This window comes from Syngnathoides biaculeatus, chromosome 2 (assembly GCF_019802595.1).
Source record: "Syngnathoides biaculeatus isolate LvHL_M chromosome 2, ASM1980259v1, whole genome shotgun sequence".
NCBI classification, from domain to species: domain Eukaryota; kingdom Metazoa; phylum Chordata; class Actinopteri; order Syngnathiformes; family Syngnathidae; genus Syngnathoides; species Syngnathoides biaculeatus.
The window spans coordinates 32,192,978-32,201,573 of NC_084641.1; positions in this window are offsets into that span (position 1 = coordinate 32,192,978).

Below are 8,596 nucleotides of genomic sequence, written 5' to 3' on the forward strand. Positions count from 1 at the left end.
TAGGCCAAATGGCCATCTTCTGTGACAAATGTAATTAATTTCAGGGAGCTCTTAATTGAAAAGCTTCACAAGCCTGACGATAAGATCGCAATCAGCAAACTTCTTCCTGATCCCAGTTTGTGGACTACTTAATTTTTATCTTTTGTCCGATTTAAAACCTGAACTTATTGTATTAAACACAGTGTTAATTCCGCACAGTTTAATTGTGACAGACTATGGGATTTCTGGAGATTTCTTCATGAAGCATTTAACCAAATGTTATTGATATTGATGTTAAATGTTTTTGACATACCTGACAAATAAATATGATACTGATTGTGTTATACAGAACCTAATTGCAAAAGCTTGTTGATCCCAATTAAACCATTTCTTTTAATTTATGTACAAGATGATCTCCACACCAAGATTAATTATGATATGATGAAAAGATGAGGGATTAGTCTACTACAGTCTACAGTCAGCCTTTCCTTTACCCAATGCAAATATTAAAAAAATGAGACCAAATACTGTAAGCTGTCATTAAACAAATATATTACAGAACATATTCCCTGTTGACACATTTCTTGTGAAATCTATTGTGCCATTCTGAAAAGATAAGTGAATATGACAAGACAGTGATGTAATGTTTAAAAAAATAGTAACAGTGTGTAACCTTTGCAGAACCATTCGCTCAGCAGCAGACTTTCGGGTTTGTGACTTTCCATTGCAAAAAGTCTCATTTGTCAGTAAAATGTCATCAATTTTCTTTTCTTCTACACGATTTTTGAAGGATGGGATTGTTGAAGTGGGTTTGAATGCATGGCGGATTCGTATATTTCTTTTTCAAAATTGAAGAATGGAGGTTTTGATATGAAACAAAAATAGTAATGGCACAGGAAACATTTGGGACTCGCTATTACTTAAAAAAAAAAGAAGAGAATTCTAATTCCCCGCTGAATTGCATGATTATAGAGCATACAAAAAGACTTTTCTTGGGGTCTTTTTTATGATAATAAATAATATTCAATGTTTTTTAGGATCTCAAAAATATTACATATTACTATAGGATGTGCATTAAAATAATGACTACAATCTTGTATGACACCTTTAATCACTATCAGGACACAAATTAATTGTGGTTGTCCTCCATAGAATGAAGCCACTGATGGTTTTCATTTTATTTTACCCGGGATGCCGGTCTGCCCTCGCTAAAGTGACACTGTTCATTTGCATCAGTGACATTCTGTCCAGGTCATTTGTACATGAATACAGCGGCGCTTTATCTTGTGAACAGTCTCAGCGCAGAACACACTTCAAAAAACACACTTTTTAGATAAACTGGTTGGATTCTGGTACAAAAAAAAAACATCAGGGTCGGAGCTTATGTAAAACAATGGCACCAGGATGTCTGCTGGAAGGTGACAAAAAGGTGTAAAGAACTGGCAGAACCAGACAAGAGGTTATGGTATGGTATACGTACAGTATGTAAAGTATTCGGGGGTGACAAGACGCAGCTGTGAGAAAGCACCATTGGGGGCAGGTGAACACACACAAATACACACACAGATGTGACACACAATTATACAGTAGTACTGTTTAGCAATACAAACCAGTGCAATCTGTAGGCCGGTCCCAAGCCCGGATAAATGCAGAGGGTTGCGTCAGGAAGGGCATCCGGCTAAAAACTGTGCCAAACAAATATGAGCGTTCATCTAAAGAATCCCATACCGGATCGGTCGTGGCCCGGGTTAACAACGCCCGCCCCCGGCACTGCTAACCTGCAGGGCGTCGGTGGAAATTCAGCTACTGTGGGTCGAAGACAAAGAAGAGGAGGAAACCGGATCCAGCGTCAGAAGAAAAAGAGGAATGCACAGAGCCTACAACTGAGTGTAGGCACTTTGAATGTTGGGACTATGTGGTGAGGGAAGACATGAGGGCAGTTGGGGTTAGAGAGGAAGATGCAGGAGATAGGCTAAGATGGCAAAAGATGACACGCTGTGGCGACCCCTAACGGGACAAGCCGAAAGGAAAAGAAGAAGCTCAGATTCTTTCCCATGCCTAAAATAAAGTAGTAAAGAGCAATGCAAAATCCTTTATTGGTTTTGACTGCTCATATATTCAAATAGTACTGGAGATTTTAACCTATCATATTAAATGCGAATCGTGCGTTTATAAGACTCTACTACAAGGATGGTATTTTTTTTAAATTAAGGAAACCTTGTATTTATTTGGGAAATGTGAAAGTCTCGTAATGTTTCATCTTTTTTTTTTATTTGCCACCAAACACATCAGCATGCTGCTCTTCCACCCACGTTAAAGCCCCCGAAACAGATTCTATTAAACGGGCATGTGGCGTTTACACTTGAACAGTCGCCGCGGTGACCTTCCCTCTGTCCTCACCAGGCAAACTATTGTATTGTATTTCCACTGCCTCAGCAGAGCAGCTATTGATTCTTTTTTTGTGTGAAAATACAGATGGGAAACAATGTCAATTAAGCAAAAATATGGAAACGCAGCACTTAACAAGGTGAGATACCCGCAACAGCACAAAGTTCTTCAGTGATTTTAGCACATAGATGCCTAACAATAGCCTCAAATATTATTAGCATATGTGGTTAATAAGAGCGCCTAAAAAAACTAATGAATACATTTAAAGATATAATCCAGAGGATCTGTATTATGTTTGTCTATCATAAAAATAATAGTTAAAATTTCATTAAAAATATTTTTAAAATTCTCAAAACAACAGAAATGAAATAAATTAGTGTCAAAGTCTGTTTTAAGATTTTGTTCGAAATGTAACTTACATTTGGCAAGTTCTGGCACTTCCCGGAATGTGACGTCACATCCAGACAAAATTTAGCCAGAGAATGAAAAAGCAAGCAAAGATGGTGAGGAAGTGTGTTGTATACAGCTGTTCTGCGTCGAACGCTGACAGAGTAATTTTACATGAATGGCCGAAAGATGAACAGATGGGCAGGTTATGGACCAGATTTGTGAAGACAAAGCAGGCGCATTGGACTTACAAATCCAAGTGGACAGTAATATGTTCCAAGCATTTCACGGATGACTGCTTTGAAAACCCGGTACACTTGGCTTCGATAGCAAGTAAGTACATATATGTTCAATTGTTTCGTATTGACAAGAATCTACCTAGTTTTAAATGTAAGTAAAATACCGATACACATATATATGTCAGCCAATATCCGCATCCAGGTAATAATTAGGAGGTGACAAAATTAGGACACTATATAATTAGTGTACTGTTGACGCTGAGGTCTTTCTGAAATTCGACTACGGTAGTGTGTGGTCTCAAGTGTTAGGTGCATTATTTAAAATACGGGCTAAATCTTTAAACACAGAATGATACCGAAGGTACCGATTTTCGTTTTATACCGACTCAGTCGTTAGTACAACAACAAACGACTCACTGTTGTGTGCAAGCAGCATCAGATGTTTAAACATGTTTGAATTAGATTATTTCGTCAACAAGGTGTACGTAGATTTTTTGAGGCACCTACCAGTCTGTGTTTTGGCTGCGAAGTTCCACGTCAACTTCGTCAGGTCTCGCAGAATCTTCTCCTTGTGTTCCATCCGTCAACTATGGTTCGAACATATATGGTTGAATTACACTTACATGGGATCCTTTTCGAACATGGGAAGAATAAGAAAATTCCTCCTCTTCAGTTCCTATCTCTTCCACAGAGCATTCCGTAAAAACCTCTTCATCACTGCTGTCTATCTCCTCTAGATCCCACTCGCAGCGTGTATGATTGCCTTTATAGGAAGCCATTTTAATTACTGGAGTTGTCTGGATGTGACGTCACACGGCAGCAGCTTCTACAGAGCCTCGGTTTGAAACAGGCATCGGAGACATCCATCCATCCAGTTTCTTCACCGCTTATCCTCACGAGGGTCGCGGGGCGTGCTGGAGCCTATCCCAGTTGTCAATGGGCAGGAGGCGGGGTACACCCTGAACTGGTTGCCAGCCAATCGCACGGCACACAGAGACAGACAAGAGTCGCATTCACAAGCACACCTAGGGGCAATTCAGAGTCTGATGAATGCATGTTTTTGGGATGTGGGAGGAAACCGGAGTACCCTGAGAAAAACTACACAGGCACGAGGAAAACATACAAACTCCACAGAGGCGGGGCCAGGATTTGAACCCCGATCCCCAGAACTGTTTTTTTTTTTTTGTTTGTTTTTCCCCCTGCAGGACCTGGGTCCGCATAGAGGGTAAGATGACAGCTGCCAAAAATAGTGACGTTCTTAAAACAGAACTTGCTGCAGAGTCCTCTGGAACTCAGGCAAGGGCATCGATTGGATTTCCAACACAACAATGAGCTAGAGCACACAGCCTAGATAACAAAGGAGGGGCTTCAGGAACAGCGTGTGAATGTCATCTATTGACCCAGCCAGAGCCCAGACTTGAATCCAATCAAACATCTCTGAAGAGATTTAAAAATGGCTGTCCACCAACGCTGCCCACCCAACTTGAGTTACCTTGAGAGGATCTGCAGAGAAGAATAGGATAAAAGGACCCAGAAAAGGTGTGCCAAGCTCATAGGACTGAAGACTTGAGGCTGTGATTGCTGCCAAAGGTTCTGCAAGAATATTTTAAGGGCATGAATAGTTGCGTACTTATTACAATTTACACAACTCTGAAAATGTTTATACTTCATCATTATGGAATATGTTAAGTTTTTTTTAAGTACTCTGTATACTCAAATCAGCAAAATCTTGAAAAAGTGAAAAGGTGTGAATATTTATTGGTGGTACTGTAAGAGGTAAAACTCAATATCTGAGCCACCGCTGAGATCCTGATTGAGATGTTGAAGTCAAAAACAGGAACAGCAGAAATATGGAAGAACTTGAACTAGGAAACATTCATGACAACAACACTACAGAGTCTGGAAAGCAAGATTTTCCCCCATCCATGGCCTTATTTAGGAAAATCATTTATGGCCCCGTCACACCATGACGTTCTGGTCAGCGTTCTATAGCGTTTGAGGAAACGTTGGTAGTCGCCCATGGTCACCGGGATAGCTCCAGAAGAGCGTTGTTTGAATGCTAGTGAACGTCAATGATCGCTGGGAATCGGCGGAGAATGCCGGTCCGGAAAAAAAGTTTTGAACATGTACAAAAGTTCTCACAGAGACCAGCGTTCATCAGCGTTTAATTTTAAACGCTGCAGAACGTTCAAGAACGTCCGTGGAACGTTTTATTAAGGTTCGCTGAGCGTTGCACACGTTTGGCTATCGTTAGTCAGTCGTAACTCTAGCTTTACTTGGTTGTTACTTAATCGTTTGCTTTGCCGTGAACGACTCACTGGCGACCTGCCAACGACCACTGAACAATCCCCTAGCACACACAGTGTGTAACTAAAGCGAAATGAACGTCATTTGGCGCCCATTGAGCGTCATTCGAGCGTTTCCCGAACTTCCATGCATATGGGTATATAAACCGATGCTTTGTAAGCAAGGTCCATTTAATATTAAGTTACAGTAGAGAGCACCTACTATGGAAGATCCAGAAAGCAGCAGTTCGTTTTCGCGGAAAAACTCCACCAGACTATCCTCAACAGCCCGGCCCAGGATCCTGCAATCCCTTCTCTGCTTCTTTTGTCTCTTTGTCGGACCGTCCTCACTGGGGTTTGCAAGGTGTTTAGGGTCCCCAGGGGGTGTCACATGGTGTGTGACTTCGCGGACGTGCTCTTCCTCCTGCTGTTGTTTTTCCTCCAAACACATTGCTCATGATGAAAGCGGCTTAGCTTTCTTACTAGCAGCGCTAGTTGCTGAAGTCCGCGCCCTACCTTTTTTTCTTCTCGGCGGCATGATGCTCACTGTTCTAACTCACGACAACAACTGAAGTGACTATGAACTTTCCAACGTTTTAGTGGCGGTTCCACTGGAAAAATTACACGCCAGCAAAACGCTTTTCTGTCGTTATTTACCCATTGGTCACACGGTCTACACACTCGTCTTACGTTGACAAATCCTTCGTCGCGCCCTAATGACGCGTTTGCATACACTAATGGTTTTAAGGGGTATCTTATTTGGTCGCTGTTACACGCTTTTCGTGCATTAGACACACGTTAATCACATGCCAGATGTGTCATCCGCGTTTGAGAACACTGAAAAATAGAACGATTGAAATGTTCAGAGGACGTTGACCAGAACGTCTTGATGTGACGGAGCCTTTGGATTTTCGACTACAGGTATTATTGGAGGCCATGACAGGCTCCGGATCACTTTTGACCTAATGAGGATTGGTGGTGTAGAAAATGTCTGAATCCTTGTCTTGTTTCGCCCACATGGATCATGTTTTCAATTGCGTCCTATCCTGTCATAATGTAACTTGTGAGAGTCCAGTTTTTATTTCTCTACTCACTGTGAGCACCAACAAGAGGGAAACTATGTTGAAAGCAGGCCTCTTTTTAAACCCAAGTAATCAAAAACATTGACCGTAACAATTCATTTTTCCTTTTCTACTTCAATACATGTTCAGTTGTCCTTTTTAAAACGCAGTAAAAATGAATCAGTCTTTTCTTTACACAAATATCTGCACTTCTACTTAAGCAGAGAGTGTGAGCGCTCCCACCTACCCACTCCGCCGCCCCTCCTCGCTGATGTTCACCACAAGAAGACAGCTCAATCTTTTATATTTATGGGTGAACACCTTTGAGCAAGCAGCTTTGGCTAAACAGCTTTTGGTGAATTCCAGAGTGAAACATCTTCAAGGTGGGCCCCTAATCAATTGTCCATCACACCTACTTAATCACATAATCCAGGGCGCGATAAGTGCTGTTTGGCGACCAAGACTTTCTTACTGGACTGCTCTCAATTCATATGCGAGGTGCGCATCTGCACGAGGTGTGCAGAGCATGCAGGCATGCACACACAGACACACAGATGCTCCAATATGGTTCGGAAAAGAAAAACCTCTGAGACGTGAGGCTCATGAATGACTTAAAGAATGCTGCTCACAGCCCGCCCCCTTGGGATATCATTATACCAACACACACACTGCATTGTGCCACCTACCATGGCCTGTCAAACTCTTTCACGAGCCCAAGTGGTGTTCTCCTTAGGATGTTGTCTTTGTGAGTGAAAACGTGCGCAATAGTGCATCAGTTTTTGGTTTCCACTAAAATGGCACCCATCTAGAATTGCTGACCACAAAAGCACCATGTCGGAGTTCCTGTCCATAGCTATGTGCTCAGATCATAAATTGATGACAAAACAATCGTATCTGTCCATGTGGCCCCAGATTGAGAAACTAATTGGTTGCATCGTCATCACGATATCGACTGCAGTGGGGGCAGGTGGTCTTCGAAATCGCTGAAGCACGGTTCAGTTGGGCGTCCTAAATGCGATCAATTCCAGTCTGTTAATCACTTGACAGCAGCCAATGAGATTTACCCCAATATGGCCCAAGATAGGAACCCAACTTAATGAAAGAGAAATGAAAGGTTCAGTAAAAAAAATTGGTCTTGGTCACATGGGCAAAATTGATTGTACCCTTCTGTTAAAGGAAGAAAAGCCCACTATGGTCACTCAAATACCTTGGAACTGAAAATGACTGGAATTTGCCCAAATGCATACAGACAAGCTGCAAAGCTTCTGGGGAAAAGTCTGTTGGACAGGTGACAAACTGGAGCTGTTTTTGCCAAGTTGCATCAGATGCAAAAATAAGCCAAACACCCCACCCCCACAAAAAAAAAAAAAAAAAATGTAGCAAGGACTGTCTTGACTTTCGGTGCAGGGTACAATGATCCCAAAACTGTCTTTTCAGTGTCATCTTGGTCTCAGTCATAGGTCACTTAGTCTATCAACATGAAGATGACCCAAAACCAACAATAGCAATGAACAAAAGATTGGATGATTCTGTAGAGCCCCAGATCCTATTGAACAGCTGTGTACGTATATTCAGTACATACTGTAGAATTTAAAAGGCACACATCAAACCATTACCTTCATCCTGATTTTTATATAACTTTTGGAACATAAAAAAGCCATATCTGATTTTCATTGGTTACTTTTGTCAGTTTTATTTCTCAACAGAAAACGTTCCTCGGGATGCTATTTTATTTCCATCCTCCAGAAGCTGAGTGCACAATACCCATAATTGTGCACATTTGTACACTAAAAATTCAAAGGCAGTGATAACGTAGACAGTGAAATTGAATGGGTTGATAATGGACTGGGCTTCACTTCCTATTCTTTTAATTATACTAATATACGACCACCTGCTACTAAAACTGAACAAATGAGGCAGAAAATTAAATGCTTTCTCTTTTCGCCACAAACGAGAAAGACACAAAATGATATGGGCAAGCCACAAATATTTCTACATTTTTGCAAATACATTACTTTTAGTATTTGTGAGTTGCAGTTACAGCAAACGCTTGCAAAAAAACAGGCCACACCAAACCTTGTCAAAGTATAAAACGTTGTGTTGCACTTGTACTATAAACTTGAAGCTGATAGACATTAAGATAGAAATATTTCAAATATAGCAACTGAACATCCAGCAGAAAGGAGCCTGTTTTGCACCAAGAAAGACACACACAAAAATTTTCCAAAAGATGATTTTATTGCTGAGAAATAAAACT